The sequence below is a fragment of the Periplaneta americana genome, chromosome 6 (assembly GCF_040183065.1).
Source record: "Periplaneta americana isolate PAMFEO1 chromosome 6, P.americana_PAMFEO1_priV1, whole genome shotgun sequence".
NCBI lineage: Eukaryota > Metazoa > Arthropoda > Insecta > Blattodea > Blattidae > Periplaneta > Periplaneta americana.
The window spans coordinates 31,409,437-31,431,624 of NC_091122.1; the positions used below are offsets into that span (position 1 = coordinate 31,409,437).

A 22,188-nucleotide genomic window follows, 5' to 3' on the forward strand; every position below is an offset into this window, starting at 1 on the left:
TTAAAATGGATTTGAGGGAGGTGGAATATGATGATAGAGACTGGATTAATCTTGCACAGGATAGGGACCGATGGCGGGCTTATGTGAGGGCGGCAATGAACCTTCGGGTTCCTTAAAGGCCATTTGTAAGTAAGTATGTATGTGCAGAGATCCGAAGTAGATATAGTATAATATACCTAAATTTTTGCCTTAACTATAACCTGCAGAATGTTTCCAGCAGTTTTTCTCATGTCAACGACTTTTTCTGAAGTGTAGACTTATACTGAATTTTAAAAATAAAACGACAAATGTCTCAGAATTTAGGAGGTTAAGGGAGGAGATGGATGAAATGTTATTTCTTTAGAAAAGCTCCATATTTCCCTTTCATTAATAATAATAATAATAATAATAATAATAATAATAATAATAATAATAATCCGTAACCTTTCATATAATATGTTGTTCAGTCAACTGTCCTAAGACAGGTCTGAAACTCATAAGCGACACCAACAAGGCATCACTCATGAGACAACTAAGCTAGGAGATAATAGGGTAGGGTAGACGATTCCTTACCCCCCTTTCTTTTATATAATATTAACGAAATTTTATCAACAGTAATCTCACTAGAGGTTTGGATTTATCCAGAGAAAATCAAAACTCGAGTGGGATTTAATTGACTATTACACGATTAGAAGAAAGTATATAAAGATTAGAAGAAATAAAGTACTCTAATACGATAAAATATTAATTAATATTAATATTTCACTAATTTTAGCCTCACCAAAACGGAGCCGCCATTTTCAGTTGACTGTGCGGTAAACAAATGACGATCGCAAAGTATGTTTTATAGTAACGTAAAGAAATTGCAGTTTCAAATGCTCGCAAACAAAGAAACAAATGGTAGGTAGGTGATAAAAACAGAAGAAAGTATATAAAGATTAGAATAAATAAAGTACTCGAATACAATAAAATAGATATTAATTGGCTTACTAAAATTCTTTTTCACTAATGTTCCCTTCACCAAAACGTTCGAATGGAGCCGCCATTTTCAGTCGACTATCTATGCGACAAACAAATGATAATCGCAAAGCATGTTTTATAGTACAGTAAATAGTTTGCAGTTTGAAATGTTGGCAAACAAAGAAACACATGATAGGGAAGTGATAAAAACAAACAAATGCATTCATCCATTTCATCCGATAAGAAATCTTACAAATATTTTTATCTCTGTTGATTTAACGGCTTATTTAACGACGCTTCATCAACTGCGAGGTTGAATGAAATTCGTGATAGCGAGATAATTCCGAAGATTCGTCATGGGATTACCTAATAATTGCTTTACAGTTGGGGAAATTCGGAAAAGAAATCCAAACAGGTAATCTGCCAAAGCGGCATTCGGACCCAGACCCGAGCTCAGCCTAAGAGCTTTAATTCCGCACGCTACTCTTTAGACCAGAGGTCACCAGCACAGAGTACCCTGGGGCTAGCGTCTCTTACCCGCGGAGAACACACTGCACCATGGTGCACTCGTAGCTGCTGGCGGGTATGCTCTCTAACTCTTCCTGCTGCACGACGGGGCACACGGAACGGCTCCGCTTACCCTTTACCCATTTCAGCGGGTGCTGACGACCACTGCTTTAGGCCATGCCGATCGCCTTGACCACAGTGAAGGGGAGTTTGTTTCACAGAAGCGATTCCATGTTGCCATAAATATGTACAGTAGGCCTACATTATTACTCCAACCTTGGTAGTATTAACATCAGGTATTTACACAGACACACTCCTTTTCATTGACATTGTATCCTTGAAATTTTCAGTGTTAATAATGCCGTGTTTTTATATAATATTCTTATAAAAGTTGGTATTCCGAAGAAACTAGTTTGATTAATTAAAATGTTATCACTTTTACCTTTTAACTTCGCTCTAGAATATGCCATTAGGAAAGTTCAGGATAACAGACAGGGTTTGGAATGGAACGGGTTAAATCAGCTTATTGTCTATGCGGGTGACGTGAATATGTTAGGAGAAAATCCACAAACGATTAGGGAAAACACAGGAATTTTACTTCATGCAAGTAAAGGGATAAGTTTGGACGTAAACCCCGGAAAGATAAAGTATATGATGTCTCGTGACCAGAATATTGTACAAAATGGAAATATAAAAATTGGAAATTTATCCTTCGAAAAGGTGGAAAAATTGAAATATTTTGAAGCAACAGTAACAAAACAAATGATACTCGAGAGGAAATTAAACGCAAAATAAATATGGGAAATGTCTTATTATTCGGTTGAGAAGTTTTTGTCATCTAGTCTGCTGTCAAAAAATCTGAAAGTTAGAATTTATAAAACAGTTATATTACCGGTTGTTCTGTATGGCTGTGAAACTTGGACTCTCACTTTGAGAGAGGAACATAGATTAAGGGTGTTTGAGAATAAGGTTCTTAGGAAAATATTTGGGGTTAAGAGGGATGAAGTTAAAGGAGAATGGAGATAATTACACAACACAGAACAGCACGCATTGTATTCTTCACCTGACATAATTAGGAACATTAAATCCAGACGTTTAGGTGGGCAGGGCATGTAGCACGTATGGGCGAATCCAGAAATGCATATAGAGTGTTAGTTGGGAGGCCGGAGGGAAAAAGACCTTTGGGGAAGCCGAGACGTAGATGGGAAGATAATATTAAAATGGATTTGAGGGAGGTGTGATATGATGATAGAGACTGGATTAATCTTGCTCAGGATAGGGACCAATGGCGGGCTTATGTGAGGGCGGCAATGAACCTCCGGGTTCCTTAAAAGCCAGTAAGTATCGTCTACAATTATTATTTACATTTATATGGATTTTACACGTTTTTACATAATAATACTGTATTTAAAGTTACAGTAGGCCTCTATATCATTCAGAAATAAAATTATTATCGAATAAAATACTCTGTAACAACAAAATGGATTTGAGAACTACGAAAATAATATTACTACAATAAATTTCGAAGTCAAACTAATCTAATAAAGTGATTATAACTCTAAACAACGAATGAATAGTGTGGGATAAGTGGTACCTAGGACGTAACGCAATCTTCATGAGTTCAAAGTTCTGACTTAAGGCTGGATTGTATACAGCTTTGTACTTAAAATCAATGCAGACAAATTACATTCTACCACCATAATTTAGCTCCAGAAGGTGAACGTGTCAAAACTGAACCGCTGAAAAGCACTACAAAGTTGCTAAGCAACAAACTGTGTGCTTTCACAAATAATAGATGTAAAGAGGTGGAGAATTCATCCTTAATCACAGCTTTAAATCTCTGACGTCAATTCTGTTGACGCTAATGGCTGTTATTTTGCATGATGATGCATCAACTTCATAGGTCCCAAAACGTGAAATTAGATTTAGTATAGTAATATAGATGTGAGTCTTCAATCCGAAAAGTATGTTTTTATTATTCTCAGACGGAACGGACCTAAATCCTTCTACAGCTGCAAGCTAAGATGTATTTACTGAGCTTCTTGGCAGGGTAAAAAAAGTTAAGTAAACTGCAGAAATGGACGTGCAGCACAAGAGATTATCACCGAGATCGGTCAAACAGTTCCCTAAGTCACCAGACTGAAATATCAACTACGGCTGAAGAATCGGGTCTCTCCCTAGGCGTCACGCTTTTCACCCGTGGATTGTCGTAATCAGAAAGAGAAAGTTGCATCTGACTCGCCATTTCCTTTTGATATCACCAAACTTCGTGCGTGGCCGAGCATAGTATTTTTTTTTTCGATATGAAACTATACGAAGTGGGTTAATTCTAGATGGAGATTATTTATTTGCAGTAATAATATCTAGGAGGAAGATATATTGCATGCGGTTTTACTTGTTCAATATACAGGGCTCCTATAAAAGAACTTTTCGGTTTCGAACACATGTAATTTACGTTCTATGAATCTGAGGTGCATGAAAATAACTTATACTGTATTGTAAGTTACAACATGTCAATTCAAACATTCCTAAAGAGCTGAGTTCAAGGGGTAATAAATTACTTCAAGTTAGAAAAATGATCAATTTGGCCCATTTCTTTCATTGTAAACATAATATCGTAATAGCCCTTCTAGCGTATCATAATAGCTCTAAATTGTGTATTATAATAGTCTTTCTTATTCATACACCAATTAATGCTTGATTGCTCAATATTCACAGCTTTTCGTTAAAGAAATAAAGTTGAAACTATTCTGAGTAAAAGGAAATAAATATATATTATATTTTCTATCTTTATTCATTCAATAGCAATAACCAAACAGTGGATGCGGGATGACTTAAGGAAAAGTGAAGTTGTTTCGTATCAGAGTATATGGCACGTGCCGCGTCGTCCTTCTTTTGTGTACCTGGCGAGTGCAGCAGCGTACAGAACGAAGGAACCCCGGTCCGTTCATAGTAACATTGCAACGCAATGTGTGCAGTTGTGTTATCCTGCTCAAGTAGTTAGTACGCGTTGAATATGTTGTGCTGATCCATTCATAATGTAGAAGGCAAAACGTTAAAATTCGCTCAGAGATAGAAATGCAATTAAGAAGTATGAGAGTGACATTTTATGTATTAACGAAGACAATATCGTGTGTAATGTATGTAAAATTGAAATAAAAACCAGAAAAACTCAGGCTATAGAGAAACATTGCAACAGTACATCGCACAGGAAATGTGTTGAAATGAAATCTGAGGAACCATCTACTACATCATCATCATCATCATCATCATCATCATCATTCAGTTGTGTGGGTCTAAACGACATGTGCAACATGATGCTAGGTGCAAATATCCCTCTAAAGAAATTGAGTGATCCCCATTTTAGAGGTTTTCTTCAGAAATTCTCTCGATACAAAAACTGTTTAAGCGATAGGCGAAGACGATTCAGCTTCGACAACTTACGAGAATATATTATCGTCGTTTACTGCAACGCTGGTAATTGCATCAATGATGACGAGGACTGAACCTTGCAAGGTATGTACTACAGTACGTTATTTTTCTTTTCCTTCTGACTGTACGGAGATACAGTAGCATGTTGACGTCGTCTGTTTACGTTTAAAACCTGTTGAGCCAATGGCCTGGATGAAAAAATGTAAAATATAGTAAATGTGCACCTACATTCAAAGATAAGTCATCCCGCATCCACTGTCTAGGAATAACAAAAGTAACCGAGTATCACATCAAAGTTTTTCAAGAAACAAAACTGTCTTTTTTAATACATTTATGAGGCGGATAATGTTTTTTTTAACTATATTCAATATTGCTCCTTAATGAGCGTAAAATGTACTTCTACAGAGTGTAAGAGGTATAAGTGCTATTATTTTAACTGATAATTATTCATGTTACAAGGAAGAAAAAAATGTCTTTACAATTTTCTTCTAATTGCAATATTTAACTAATTAATTATTAAAGTTTTCAATATTAGACGTTTCGCAACGTTGCTGGATAGGGAAGAGGGGGTTTATAAGTACACAGTACAGCTCAAGCGGGTATACATGCTCTGTTCTAATGCAGGAGCGGACCATGACAATGCTGTTGTTTTCATAAAACGAGCAGCAAATACAAACTTTCAATCTCATTAATAGAGCATTATGGTAAATTTACATTTTATGTAACAATATTGCTCCATTTTTTTATTGTGCGTCTAAAAATTAAACAATAATGGTTTTCTGCACAAAATCACACGAATTTTTTTCTAATGCAAAATTTTAATCTCTCCCGCTTCCGTAAAGAAGTATCATTTTTAAACAAATTTACTAAACGGGGTAAGAGACTTCAGTTTCTAAAAATCGTTGAGAAACTGCTACAAAAGTTCGCCGATTAGATAACCTTCATTGCGGAAAACATTGACGGTACATCTTCTCACCTCACTTGAATTACGACGGCTTTCTCCATAAATAATAACATATGATATTCCTAAACTGTAAATGACATTGTAAGCTGTTTATCGAATACCCTGTACTGACTGTCACCCCTCTGCAGTAGACCTGTGGACAGGGAGCTTGAATTCAGCTGACTCGTACTTACATCTGTGCAGAGTACTGCCTGCTGAACACGTTGCCACGTCTCTCACGCCAGAATATTAACAAATTTAAGCATGTATTTTTATTTAATTTCACGAACACACAGATATTTATTAAAACTAATATTAAGTCTTTGTCAGATATACCTACTGATGTAATTGTTTTAGTAATTTTACTTACGATATAAGCAGTATAACGCAAATAAAATAAGAAAAGAATTTTTTTTCTGGGAAAAGTATCAAGTTTTGACCTTGTGTTATATGGACATTTTTTGATCCTGTAGACCGTCCCCGACGACTGTGAAAAGGACGACACTTATACCCCTTACACCCTATATAATAGTTTTAAACACTTTCAAACCGAGTCTTTGGCATATTTTACAGTCTATATCAAATTAACCCGACTTTTTTTCCTGTATCACATTAACCCTACTTGAACCTACGTTATAAAGCACGTAAATAACTTATTTTAATTATATTACAAAGAAATGGGGATGTTCGCTAAGACACCTATATACCAAATGGTATTTTCTAAACTCTCTACTCTACAGTGTTTTAGTGTGATGAAAATGTGTTTAGGGGATCATAGATATAGAGATCAGTTAGGAAGTTATAAAATTGAAAAAAAAGATGTTGGGAAATTAAAAAGTGGCTAGTTAATAAATATAGTTTACCTATTGAAGTTTATTGTAAAGAAGTAAATCCTAGAAAGTGATCTAGTGAAGTTTATGAAAGATGATCTTAGTGATAATATTTCCAATTTTCTATAGTTTTTTTCTGAGTGTTTATTATGGTTAAGAAATGAATGATCAAACTGAAGTGAACTAGAGACTCATGTCAAGATTTAATAAGACTATTATAATGACGTGTATTAGGTACAAAACAGACCCTAATAAGTATAACAGTATGAAGTGTTACGAGTTAGATGTAATGTAGAAAGACTGAATTATGTATAAATTTAGTTAGCAAGATTAGAATGCTGAAAGGAACGTAAGTGTGTAACGAACAGATGGTGGACATTTAAGATCAATAAGAAGAAATTGACTGTTTGCAGTTAAGTTAATAGCGAGAGAGTTATTAATTTAACAGGCTGTCGGGATTGCATGCTAATTGTAGTTATATTAATAGAAAGTTATGGTGAAATCCGTATACATAAGTTGTGGTACACCATAACTAATATAAATGTTGATGACAAGTAAATATCCATCTATCTATATCTACTCTACAGTGCCACAATTCAGCCATAGCCGTCAGTTGACAGTTTCTCAGTAAATGTGGCCGCATTCGATCTGTTCTAGATCGTACGATATTAAGTAGTGATGAGAAAAGTTCTCTCTGAATATTTAAGTTTTCTATGCTGCTCTCATTTCGTCATTACAGCCATTGTTGCTACATCTCTCTGTATCTGGTTTTCGTTCTGTAGTTAAAACAGACATTGACCTCCTACTATCAAGAGAAGGGGGGTAATAGGATTACTCCACTGACGATTTTTTTTAGTGTTGTTTCCATTATCCTCCATATTTATTTTTGAAATTCCATGTATTTGTCCGTTATATGTCTACTAACATTTTGAAATAAGAGTAACATAAATAATTCATTTACTTTAAGTAGTAATTCGCTTTATTTATGTGGGGTGATCTCGTTACCCCCTTTGGTAGTGTGTCTCATGAAAATTCCAGGATATTAAATTCATTCTGAAGCTTAAATTTCATCATAGCTGACCTTGTTTGGTTCCAAATTATTTTCTTTCGTGTTTTGTATATCATTATTTATATTATCATGACCATTGGTTTCCATTTTTTTATTTATTAGTCTTGTGTGTTACAGTATGATTATTCTAAAAGTGATTTTGTTAGACATAATTAGTGAAGCCTTTTTTCGAGATATCCATTGTAGTAGCTATAGGCGGTGTTCGAATATTTAAATTTTAACAAAACCAAAATTTTTGTTGGATTTATATTTTTATTTATTTTTTTAGAACTTTACTTTTTTCTAATTTTATTTTATTATTATTTTAATAGGTTATTTTACGACGCTGTATCAACAGCTCAAGTTATTTAGCGTCTGAATGAAATGGTGATAATGCCGGTCAAATGAGTCCGCGGTCCAGCACCGAAAGTTACCCAGCATTTGCTCATATTGGGTTGAGGAAAAATCCTGGAAAAAACCTCAACCAGGTAACTTGCCCCAACCGGGAATCGAACCCAGGCCACCTGGTTTCACCGCCAGACGCGATAGCCGTTACTCCATAGGTGTGGACTATTTTACTATAAACAGATGTTTTGGAGATGTTCATGGTCGTATAGATTGTATTTCAATATTTAAATTTCAACAAATAACTGAAAAGATTTCTAATTTGTGTTATAGTACTGTGACATTCATAGCTTGTACGTACCTGTTTTTCGGCCATGTCAAAACTATACTGTATAGCGTTAAGGAGTTTTGAAATGCATGGAAGGCAAGTTTAAATTTACTGTATATAAGTGTGTTATCATCACTGGAGCCCGGATGTTTGGCAAAATGCCTTTTTTTACTAGGTGGGAGTAAATTATTTGCATATATATAAATGTGATTTGGAGTAAATCAAAGTGATAGGATCAATTTTTATTTTGTTTATTTTACCTTTTTAAGGTGTTTCTTACTAACAAATGCCTTTTTTGTCATTTTAAAGCAATATTTCTTGTTTATTTGCAATTTTCTAATTAATTATAATGTCATGTGTATGAAATTTAAATATTTGAAACAATGACTAACTTTACTAACAATAATGAATAAAAGTAATTTGTCTCGGTGCTTAATCTGCTAATAATCGTGCTTTAATACTATTGGTGTAATATAAATAATGATAGACAAACCACAGTTACAAATATAATATTGTCATGTCTTCACGATACCAACAATTAGAATAATTTTAAATATTAAGCTCGTTCTCATAGAAGTTGTCACGTAGCATTTCCAATTTGTTTGCTTTCATATTTTCAAATCTTACTGTTACAATTTTGTGCTACACGTGTTTATTTTTGTAGGAAAAAGAAATTTGAGTGAGGAACAGTCAGTTACTGTCGGGTGACAGAAGGTATACGATCGGCTAGCTAGAATGCCTAAATTCAGTAAACCATTGAAAAATAAACTTCATGCTTACGTTAGTGAACTTGGTGCCCATGTGTTTTCAACCGATGGAACAGTTTTGTTATGTAAGGTTTGTGAAAAGACAGTTAATCACGAAAAAATAGTATTTTATAAGTCAACATGTGTCACCTACAAAGTAAATATGTGAGCTATGTTGATATAATTTACATTTATGCTCCACCATGCCGAAATGTAGTAATTATACACCTGGTAGCAGACCTTTAATGCATGTCATTAAAGTACACCTACTCATTAAAGGTCAGGTCTTTCAGCCAATGACGACTCAGGTTACAACTGTTCAGCCAATGACAGGTCAGCTTTCTACCGTTATAAAACCGCAAGTATCGATTATTCTCGGATATGCAATCGAAAGAGAATTAGCGAAAAGTCACGGAGGCTGGAAATCCAATACTGTCGCAGAAGGTTATGTTCTGTTACTATAATAATTTGCGTTAATTGTAAATAATATTCAAATAAGTTCAATTTGTTATCTCTTTTTTCAATGTCTAATTTAATTTCAATGTTATCTCTGTAGGTTCTTATGGCCTAGCAAGGTCAATGTGGACATCTGTTCCTCGGAAAAAATCAATACTTTCGCGTCTGCGCACATCTCACAACATACGGGACAATGCTCCAGGTCAGATACAATAAAATTAATAATATCAAGTTAGAAATATGGTCGAGCATAAAAAGTCGTATGAAACTCGCCTATAATGGTAATTAAGAAGCTCGTATGAAAATTATGAAACTCGCTTGCGCTCGTTTCATAAATATCCATACTCACTTCTTAATTACCTTCATTATAGGCTCGTTGCATAATGTACTATTATTGGTAAAATATATTATGCCTTTTTAAAATTGATGATGCCTTTTTTTGCCTGCCTATTTTAACTGTTATAAATGCCTAAACATCCGAGCTCTAGTTATCACATAGCGTCACCAGTAACATATTATATAAAGTTCTTTAATTTTTTGTGTACGTTTTCAACAATATGGAACGAGACTTTTGAACCACTCTGTATTTTAAAACATAGGACGATTATTTCGCCTGTTTTAATTTTCTGGAGGTCTACAGTCAATAATACATAAATTGTTAAATATTCCAAATGCTTAACAAATATTGGTATATGGATTTGATGGGGGTAATTGTATTACCTCCCTTGGTATTAGTCAGTAGTAATAAACCTTGGTAGCAGGAGGGTTAACCAAAGATGTCACTTCCAATATCCTAAGAGAACCAACAGAAAAATATTCAACTCACAAAATCCATGGCAAGAGAGTCTGAAACACGTAATCCGGGACACCTAGTGAGTTTTACATTGGATGCAGCTATTTAATTTAATGAGATGTCACACAGGAGGGCTGTGCCAAATACCACGGAGCACGTACATCCGTGCCACGGCCTTCGGAAAATCAATACTCTTGGATGTTTGAACTTTTCTTCCAAGTGAAGAAGGTGATGATGTAGTCTACGTAAGCCATTCTGTGTCATTAACCGATTATCAACACAAGATAATCAAAGCGGAGACTTCAACTATTCCATTAGCAATATCAATCACCGGACTGTCTATTGTTAATTGACATTATCTTTTAATCCACCTTATTTACGAAAGTTGGAATAAAAATACGAATGGCTGGTGTTAACAGACAGACATCAGTATCGTATACTTATCTTTAGTGAAGTTATTCAGAATAAAAATAAATAATAAATGTATAATAATCTTGGTTGGTGTGTGGGTTGAAAAGTGCTGGTCTTGATTATTACTAAATTTCCGGTTTTTTTCCCAATATAAACTGGTATATAATTACGTATAATTGAACAAACATCTAGTTTTAATTATTTGGGTTTTAATTTGTCATACTGTGATGAGGAGAATTTAAACATAAAGTCGAATAAATTTTGACATTAATGGGATAAGAAGAAAATAATAAAAACACGACAAAAAAACAACGCAAATGAAATTTTACAGTCATGGCAGTGCCAATAGCAACTTATTGACGCAAGAATTGGGCTTTGAATAGAAGGGTTCAGAGCCATAGTGGGCCAAGCGCCATTTATTAAAAACGGAGAAAGCAAGGGTTAAAGTTAAGTGAATACCATAGTTTAATGAAGAGTGACATATCATTTAGTTTGAATGTGTATACTTTATATTACTTGCTATATATTTCCATTGAATTATGGTAATAACTTCATTTTATCCTTGTTTTCTACGGTTGGCGCTTGGCCCACTATGGTTGTGGACACTTCAATTATTTGAACTGATAAAAGGAGAAGAGTATCCGTTGAAATGAGATTCTTGAGATCGGTAGCTGGATGTACTCTCTTGGATCAAAAGAGAAGCACAGACATCCGCAAAGAACCAAAATTACAGGGTGAACAGAAAGCAGTGTCTTTAATTTCAAATGTTACTCTCCGAGATATTTCAAACATGGAAGTTTAATACAAGTTTGCTCGTTTTTTCTTCCTTTCCGAGATAAAAAACTGTTTTATATGAAACAGTACATAGCGTGTTTTGGAAAGGCCATTGATGTAATTCCCAATATGCTCAGTCAATTTAAGAGAACAGTAGGCTATATTATGATAACGATTGAAAGAATTTTAGTATTGTCCTTTAAATGTACAGAAATTTGATGTGAACAAATGTAACCTTTCGTTCTGAGAAGGAATTTTAAAATGCTACATTTGTTCGGATCAAATTTCTGTACATTTAAAGAACAAAACTAAAATTCTTTCAATAATTTATCATCATAGTATACTGCTCTCCTAAATTGAGTGAGCATATCGGGGATTCAATCAATGGCTTTTCCGAAACACACCATGAATTGTTCCACATAAAACAATTGAGGGATGTTTAGCAAAAACGTCAGTTGTCCAAAATCATATTTTTGTGAAAATCTTGAAAAAACCTTCACATCATCAACAATAATTGGCATTTGGCGTTGGTAATTTGTATGAACATACTTCTTAGTTAAGCATATTTGGATAATGGGAGCAAAAAATCCTTTGGACAAATGACATTTTTACTTGAAAAGTTCCAAATTCACAATGCAGAATGCAAAATGCAACAAAACGCACTAGCGCACGCGACTGTTATTCTGGTGCGATGGTGCTGCCAACACTGTGTAGATCAATGAAACCTGGACAACTGACATTCTTACAAGAAATATTGCGGACTACTGACAGAAACACAATTTCTTAGAAGCCATTTGACGTTTTCAAAAAACTGAATACATGTGATCAAGCATGTCCCAGAGGAGCATCAGATGACCGCTCTAACTAAAATTACCATATTTTGGACAACTAACGTTTTTGCTAAACACCCCTCAATTTTTATCTCGAAAAGGAAGCAAAAACGAGAGAAATAGTATTGAACTTTTGGTTTGAAATATCTCAAAGAATAATCCCCTGAAATTAATAACATTGCATACGGTTCGCCCTGTATACATAAATAATCAGTTACTTCAATTATTATCGCCGCACTCTCATGCTTAACATGTCGGCATCATACAATAACGTGCGGTGTGCTTTTAAAACATAATTTTGCCGACCGATTGTTGCTCTGTAGGTTTCACTCTAAGCGTCACGTTGTCACGTCTACTTCCTCCATAAGAATAAGCACTAGTTTTTTTATATTGTTAAATGGCTATTATTATTATTATTATTATTATTATTATTATTATTATTATTATTATTTCATATACGAGTACGTTGACATTCTTAACTCTTAATAATAACTCATTAATAATAATTTTTAATCACATACCTTAATGTTCGTCCTCAGCACAAGACATTGCAACCTCGGTTTTAGTCCACGTGGATTAGAAACGTAGGGTGCTATTCATAGACATTTCGCAGCACGCGCTACAAGCGTACTAAGCTAGCCCCGGCTATCCACTGGTTACTAGTACAGAATTCAAATCATTTCCTATCGCTAACACTGGTTTATGAATACGAAAAACACTGATCATCCACCGGAAGCCTGCGCTAAAAATGTCTATGAATACGGCCCGTAGGTGTCATTTAATAATGGAAGCAGCTTATTGGTTGCAATATTGAAATTGAGGCGAGTGATTGGAGCGGCGACATAAGAAATTGAAAACAATAATGCAATTAAATTTCAAGACCTGCCGAATGTTATGCACGAGGCCGCTCAAAGACCTGCCGAATGTTAACCATGAGAACGCGGCGATTAATAAGTCTTACTAAACATTTAGGCCTAGTCATTGACAGACTACAAAATGACAAACATTATAGTGGTTTCAAATTTAAAATACAGTTTAATGTCAAACTTCTAATATATCGGTAGCAAATAAACAATCCTAAAACAAATAATTGACAATTTTGTTCCATCGAACATATTATTAGAAGAGATAAAGTCATTATACATAGATTAAAAATTGTTCGTTCAAAAATACGGATTTATATCTTCTCTCCAAAGAAGCACAGCCAGAATGACAAATCTATAATAATTTTCTTTCTGCAAAACACTGCACTGTGGGCTGCTCAAGATAGGCCTATCAATCTTACAGATAGAAATATCGTATTCCAGATAGGTTTCAAAGTGTACTAAATCAATTATTTTGTTCACAGATCATAATATTTCCTACAAAAATCTTCAGTGAAATTTAAATGGTTAATTCTACTTTATCTGCATCAATATCATTATTTATGCAGTATTATTGTAATAATGTTGTTTATTGTTGGTCATAGTTATTTAATCGATCTATTGTTTATTTATGTTGCAATTCACTTCTCCATTGCCAATTTTATTGTGGTCATGATGTGACTTGATTATTATTATTTTTTCCCCTCGCTGTTATTTATACTCGCTTTAACATCTTTGGTCCTATCGCGAGTTAATCTCTGCTTGAAATCCGAAGCCTGTGTACTGTTATTGAGACTGGTTCTATTGTTGTGAACTAGATGGCGACTGTCCCTATATATATGACTGATTTGTTATGAATATGATTTCGTTGATGAATGAGGCCGGTGATTTTCAGGGATGTTGTGGCCCGAATTTCCTGGTATTTGCCTTACGGTTGAGGAAAAACCTCAACCAGGAAATTCAATCCGACCGAGAATCGAACCCGGGCCCTCTGCGTAAGAGACCAGCATGCTGACCCCTACACCACAGAGGTGGTCGACTCGATTATTAAAAGACCAAAAAAATGTAAGAAGTGTAAAAAGAGCACAGAAAAATACGGGAAACAATGCAATAAAGTTAGGGGAACTCCGGGCAAAACGTTTGAGTTTCAGAGCTAATGATCAATTTCGTCGACTATTATGAATAATAATAATAATAATAATACAATAAAACCTCGTTAATCCGGACCCCGATAAGCCGGACAGGAAAAAAAACTCGACGAGTTTGGAAAAATTAAAAACCTTGTTTTAAGATTTACTTTTATACGTTAGAACTATGGAATTACAATAATTACAATGTTACACATCTGGTATTAAAAAATATTGTACTATATTAAATGTAGAGCTTTACATTTTACTGTACTGTATAGTATATTTACGCCTATGCCCTTTAAACACACTATAATTAACGTGTTTTGTTGCTATAAACGGAGTTTTAATTAACTTTCTACCGTTCTTTTAGGTTATTTCAGTAAATCCGGATTTTCGTTAAACCGGTCAACTTATCCCCAGTTAGTCCGGATTAACGAGATTTTACTATAATAATAATAATAATAATAATATTTAAAATAATGGTTATATTTGTCCGTGTAACATACATTCTGTGCCTCTGTAGATTGAGTATTACCTACTTCCCATCCAAGCGATCTATTATCAGGCAGTACATCTCACTTGACGATATGTCAGAGGAAGAACAATTGTTTGTATACATCTGAAGTCTGATTAGTGTAATCTGTAGCTAATCGGAGATGTATGCAAAGGATTATCTCCTGGCCTAGTTGCCTCATAAGTGGTGCCTTGTTGGTATCACTTGTGAGGTTCAGACCTGTCTTCGAACAGTTGACTAAACAGCAAACATCCAAGCGGTTTGCATTTCAATTCTCGGCGTGGATAGTGGAGATTTCATCTTCCGTCCACAGGACTGGGTACTGCTGTCCCTTGTCATATGCTCTCCTATGTTGCCATGGTCAGGGATACCCGAATTATAGATACAGGCCTACAGTATCTAGTGTTAGTCCATGTATATACCCTCCGTACACCGTATTGGCGTGTAAGGGTACGTACATGTTGGAGCAACGATAAACGATAAAAGAAACGACCTAGCGACGCTTTGGGATTATCAAAGAATCAAGTGTTCATATCGGAGCAACGAGGATGCGGAAAGCGAGTATTTTGATTTATCAGTAGAAGATATTCTATACATCCACTTAATGAAAGAAGATAAATAGAAAATATCAGCTGCTAGATTCAAGATTAATATAACTTAAATATGTACAAATTTGAACCCATTTCTCATCCAAAACTAGTATAAATTCATTGTGATGTGATTGGTTCTTGTGATCACATAACGTATCACGAATAAATACACAATGACCAATTTGTCAATATCCATGATAATTAATTCAATATACCGAAACAATCATAAATCGATTAATACTTGGATATATTGATAACCACCGATCATTATACAGATTAATATTAGTCTATCTTGATCAGAGATCATATGAACGACAAGAGCGAAGAAAATGGAATTTTTCTTTTTCGTCGCTTTTATCGTGTATCTTTGCTTTTATCGTTACTCCAATATGCACACCTCAATGACAATGCATGCTTCAATTCTCTCTGATATAGCATCGCTGCTTCTTTTATCGTTTATCGTCGCTCCAACGTTTACGTACCATAAAGGTTGGTTCACAATAAACCGGGAACGGAAACGACAACGAGAATGGAAATATTGTTAAAATACATGTATTTAAATGTAACCACTGACAATTAACTATTGTGAATGCTCACATTTAAATACACTTATTTTAACAATACTTCCGTGCTCGTTCTCGTTATCGTTTCCGTTCCCGGTTTATTGTGAACCAGCCTTAAGTCCGTACCAAAAGAGAAGTACTATAGTGTATAATATGTACAGGGACATCATTTTATTTTTACTAATATTTCTAATATTAACCTAGCTATACCTTTGCCTTAAAGGATGTGAACCTGAAACACCGTTCGCTACCCCCTTCCACGACTGGAGTTCGATGATACTGGAGTAAGATACAAATAAATCACTTTACTAGGTATAGGAGGGATGAAAAGTAGTTCATCCATTTACGTAAAGTAGGAAATATCGCGATTTTGAGTTTGATAAATTTCATTAGGTTTTTCTTTAATCAAAATATACTACAGTATTAACAATAAGTGTTTTTACTCACGAACTGAGCTGTCCGTTCGGACGTATTAATTATGCAGTGTATATTATACTGTCTACAGCACATTAGCGTACAATATAGAGAAAGAAGTTAAATTGAAAAATAATCATAATATGGATATTTAAACACATATTTGAAAATGGTGGCCGTTCATTTCGATACAGGTTTCAGTTCTTTTTTGCATATTATCACACATAGACTATTATACCTAATTCCAATTACCAGTTTCGTCCTTCGTACTAGTAACTCATGTTGAAATAATTGTGTACCTACTCTATAAAAGATTACCTTACGTACTATAAATTCAATCTTCACTTCTGCCCGATCCAAAAAGATAAAATTATTCAGACATACTATCTACTGTCCATCCAAGTGGTTTTGTCGCAGGGTCGTAGAAAGGGGGGAAATCACGTGACAATTAATTAACGAGGCCTTTTTATTGAAGTTATTTTAAACAGTTGTATAATATTACGTAGACGTCCAATTCCTAACAGAAATTAATGTTTTCAGAAAAGAGCTAAGACAGCCCAGCCACAAATGGACGGGCAGAAGTGAGAGGGGAAACCGGGATGCGACATAGGCAAACGGACGACAGTACCTGTGCGAGAATATGATTCAATATTGAAAGCGAACATATTTCTGGAACGTACTATACCCACTAACTCAGTACTGTTTGTGTCTACTATGACCGTAAGGAGACTTTGACTGTATACGCTTGGTTTTGTATGGAGTACGGTTGGAAGTTTACTAGTAGAGGGGGTGGGAGTGAAGTACATTAAAAAACTCAGGTACAAAAAATTGAAGTAAAAATAAAATGATGTCCCTGTATAAATAGTCACACTTGGAGATATGATTATCAAAAATCATGCACATTAAAAGTAACAATTTTAGATGATGATGATGATGATGATAATAGAAATAGATTATAGAAATAATAATAATAAAGACTTGACGATATGTGTCAGAGGAAGAACAATTTGTTTGTATACATCTGAAGTCTGATTAATGTAATATGTAGCTAGTCGGCGATGTATGCAATGGAGGGGGAAAGGAACTGACCACCCTGCCCCATTATTTCTTGATCTAGTTGCCTAATGGGTGATGCCTTGTTGGTGTCACTTGTGGGGTCCAGAACTGTCTTCGGACAGTTGACAAAATAATAATAATAATAATAATAATAATAATAATAATAATAATAATAATAAAACCGTATGGTCTGTTATTACGAACTGAAGACCTAGTTCAGAAGAGGACATCCCCGACTTCTTCCTGAAGGTCGGCATTTCATCATATTGCAGTATTGTAGTCTGGCTGTTTACATGCTGCATCATTCGTAATTATGACACAGTGGTATACTGCATAATGCTAATTGCAACAACCCACTATCATATTCCGTACGGAGTTTGATAACATCAGATAATCAAGGAAAATACTTCCAAATCAAATGTAATTTCAGAGTTGTACACAAATCCTGGTCCAAATTATTTACAAAAGAACTGTAGATTCCTGATACTCCAAGAAGTGAAGCGGTAGCAAAATTAAAAATGATTACTGGTCATGATTGAGTTGATGCACATCTGTACCAATTAAATCTCGCTCCAACAGTGGAATGCATACTGTGAAAAAAAACCTGGCGCGGTGATGAATGCTGGACATTTGGAAGAGTGTGAGAATCTATGAGATGTGAGACCTACAATGGACATTTCACAGCTTTACTGGGAGACTAGAAGGCGAATGGAGATAATCCTATAACCATGGACATTAAATGTCTACTAATAATAATAAAATTTCGTAAATAAAATATCTCTCTATTCATTATTTAATGTGCTTATTACAAACATTATTACTTTATCACACTATCGATATGCTTATACCAGCGCATAATTTGAAACGTCACACGTATAATAACAACAATAATAACAATAATAATAATTATAATAATTATAATAATAATAACAATAATAATAATAATAAATGTAGTCCGTCATGACGGCCTCTTTTAGCTTCTTTCTCTAAAAAATTCCATATTTTATGGTTTTTCAGAAATGAAAATTACTGAAAAATGGTGAAAAATACTGTTTAAATTTCTAAAACCTCTTGATATAATACACACTCCAAATTTCAAAAATGGCTAAATATTGGCAATTTCTACGGAAAAATATAACTTATTTTTCACAAACGTAGACAATTATTTTTATATCTGCGTACATGTCTACGAATAAGCGTATATGCTAGGGATACCAAAATCCTGAAAAAACCATACCTAACCTGTCACTGATTCTCAACATTACGAAAATTCACTTATTCTATAGTACCACTATTTGCATACAAACATTTATCGGACGATACGCCGTGTCTTAACAGAAACAGATCGCAGTTCTTCAATATTCAACAAAGCCCCTTTGAAAAACCCCAAACCGTCCACCTTTTATTAATTAAATATTCACAATTCTGACTTTAAAATTGGTGCCCACTGAACAATTGTACATCGAAAAATAAGGTCCAGAAAAAGCAGAACCAACCAATGACAACCGTCGCACAAACCACGGACGGTATATTATGTTTTATACATTCCGTGCATTTTACCACAAAACAGGAAAAATCACATGAACACAAAAACAGACTTTTTATTGCTTTACCGCCACTTCTTAATAACAAATAAATGCTCTCAAACCGATATTAACTTGAAAATATGATTTTTATATTTTATCGGCATTGTCATAACGGATAACGTAATAATAATAATAATAATAATAATAATAATAATAATAATAAATTATTATTATTATTATTATTATTATTATTATTATTATTATTATTATTATTATTATTATAAACTATCATGTACGACGTGTAATGGTGTACCGGTAACAAAAATCTATGCAGAAAGCAAGGCATGTTCACTATGAAGGGATCGCACTGCATAAAGTGGATCTACAGGCTCTGCATTCAGGAATGCTCAACAATAGACGCGAATATTTTTAAGCTGGTCATAGCTGCGCCCTTTCTGTCTGGCGCGAACAGTTTTGTGGCAAGGGGAAGAGAAAGCGACGAGGGGGAATGAAATGCTAATGGAGTTTACTAACCATTCCACAAATATCCTCCACTTAGCTCCGAGGAAGCAAAATCACAAATGCATATAAATGAAAGAGAATAAGTAACCAGTCCACAATGTGTCAAATTACCTACCACAATATGTCAGTTGTGAAAGTAGGTGCCTAAGGTCAAGTTCGCACTTGCACTTGTTATGCTAAGTTATCCTACGCCAGGAATCGAACCGGGAAAACACCGGTGAATACTTTCGTTCAATGTTGAAGCGATTCTCAAATAAAATTCAAATGTATTTTTGGTTTCCGAACTTAACACACATATAAATGGGTCCTTGGTAACAGATTTAAAAATAAATCGGCATGTGCAAAACCTTATGACATAACTAGGGTACTCGACGAAAACAAAATTAGGTTACTGTCCCCCCCACTTCCTTGACACATCGCCAGAAAACTAACCGAACTTATTTACACCACATAAAACTTCACGCAGAAAATATTATTGTATAAAAAATACACCAGAAATTAAAACAGATGAAAACTGAATATGTCACTAACGAAAAAAAAACACACTTTTAGAAATCTAAATTTATAATGGCACATAAGAAAACAAATAACTAATGGACATCATTCAGATTTCATTGAACTTTATCTCCAAGGCGACGGTTACACCCACATACACAGATGAACGTCCAAAAAGTTAAAAATAACTGCATGCAGCCATGTGTAATATAAACAGTAGCGGCGTTCCGAAATTGACTTCAACAATATCATAGTATCGATGTATCTGCAAGCACAGACCTCAGTGCAAACGAGAGAATAAAACCCTTCAATCGGATCCTGCTTGGGGTCTATAGCCTAGTCCAGGCGCAGTGATGGATTTTTCGGCCAGTACCAAACCACATTCACTGACACACACATATACACACACCACAAATAACACCCATCAAACCACCAATTCTCTGCTCGTAGGAATGTTAAATGCAATAAAACTTACCCACAGAACATAGTTTTTAACACAGAGTTACAAATTGCACGATATTTATCACACAAACACTCGGAAATATCAAAACTTTAGCACGACAAGTCTACTGCACCAACTCCCAATGCCTATCTTGCGTCCGATGCAAACAGCAGAGAAACGCGAGCTAACACGATGGCCGACCGCCAGGCGGCGATGTCTGAGGCTTTGATGCGCTGAAGTGCTACCAACTACTGAGCTCTAAAAAACACTAAATCTCCCCTCTCTCTCCAAGCGAGCAGAACTGTTGGTTCGCTGGATAAGTTATTTCTGTGTTTATACGCATTTGAATAAGTAATTTCAACATTTAAAGACACCGTATTAGAAATACTCATTATTTAAAAGTGAGATCTTTGAATTATGAAGGAAATGGCTGTGAATTATGTAAGCATAGTGTCTTAACTTCCTGTCTTCTGATGTCTGCAAGACCCATTGTATTTGAATATTTAACAATGTTGTTATTGTTTTCTTTTACATTTATTGGCGATCGAAGAAACATTAGGCTATTGCTAATTTAATGTTAGATTCATATTATTCTATTCTTCATAATACTATATCTAGACATAACCTATTTAATATATACAGTAAATACATAATTTATTGCTTAACTCAACAAGCATAGTACAATTAAATTCGCTCTTATATAGGCTATAATAAAAATTTTTAATTCAACAATGAAAAAATCATAATATAACACTGCAGTAAATTGGTTTCGGGTGAATGGTTTCAATCTAAATTTAAATAAAACTCAAAACATAATATTTTCGTTGAAAATACATCGAACGCCGAAGCTCAGTCACAGGTAAAATTGTTAGGACTTGTATTGGATTCTAAACTAGCATGGGATGAACATATTAATTTGTTTAGTATTAGGCTATCAAGAGTAATTTACTTATTAAGACATTTAAAACCTTTAATACCAAAAATCTACTCATAAATTTTTATTACGCCTTTTTCAATAGTATGTTATCATATGGTATGTATATATAGGGAAATATCAGTAGTATGTCCAAGATTCTCATTGTACAAAAAAAAAAAAAAAAAAAAAAAAAAAAAACTATACATATTTTAACAGGGTCTGCATATGACGCTCACTGTAGACCACTATATATTCAAGAAAAAAATTTTCACTGTCATAAATTTATATATATTCCAATGTCTAAAAAGAACAAATAGGGCAAATAATTCAATATGACAATTTATAGAGAATAAGTGAAATTGAAATTTTAGTGAATAGTAGTTAGAGCAAAAAGGGGGTTTGAAAGGCGTATATAATTTTAGACATATTACGATTAATGATCAAATAGAGAATAGCAAATGAAATGTAGGAGAAATACTGAAGGGAAGATTGAGCAAGTAATAAAAAAGGTACATAGTGTAATTGGGAGTATTTGTGTAGACGCGTAGTGCAAATAATGTGTTACTGTAATATGTTAATGGTGGCACCGGATACAGAAATGTGAGGTACACCATTATATTATTTTATTTTATTTTATTAGGTTATTTTACGACGCTGTGTCAACATCTAGGTTATTTAGCGTCTGAATGATTTGAAGGTGATAATGCCAGTGAAATGAGTCCGGGGTCCAACACCGAAAGTTATCCAGCATTTGCTCTTATTGGGTTGAGGGAAA

General features: G+C 34.4%; 1 long non-coding RNA gene across 1 annotated transcript in view; it reads right to left on the reverse strand.

Annotated features, from left to right (window-relative positions):
• LOC138702192 (uncharacterized) overlaps positions 1-20,709 on the reverse strand; it is a 254,011-nt gene extending 233,302 nt beyond the window's left edge. Inside the window, exon 1 of the long non-coding RNA XR_011332796.1 lies at positions 20,531-20,709. This is a non-coding gene — a long non-coding RNA (uncharacterized lncRNA). The remainder of the gene's footprint in view (positions 1-20,530) is intronic.
• Between the last annotated feature and the right edge of the window lie 1,479 nt (positions 20,710-22,188).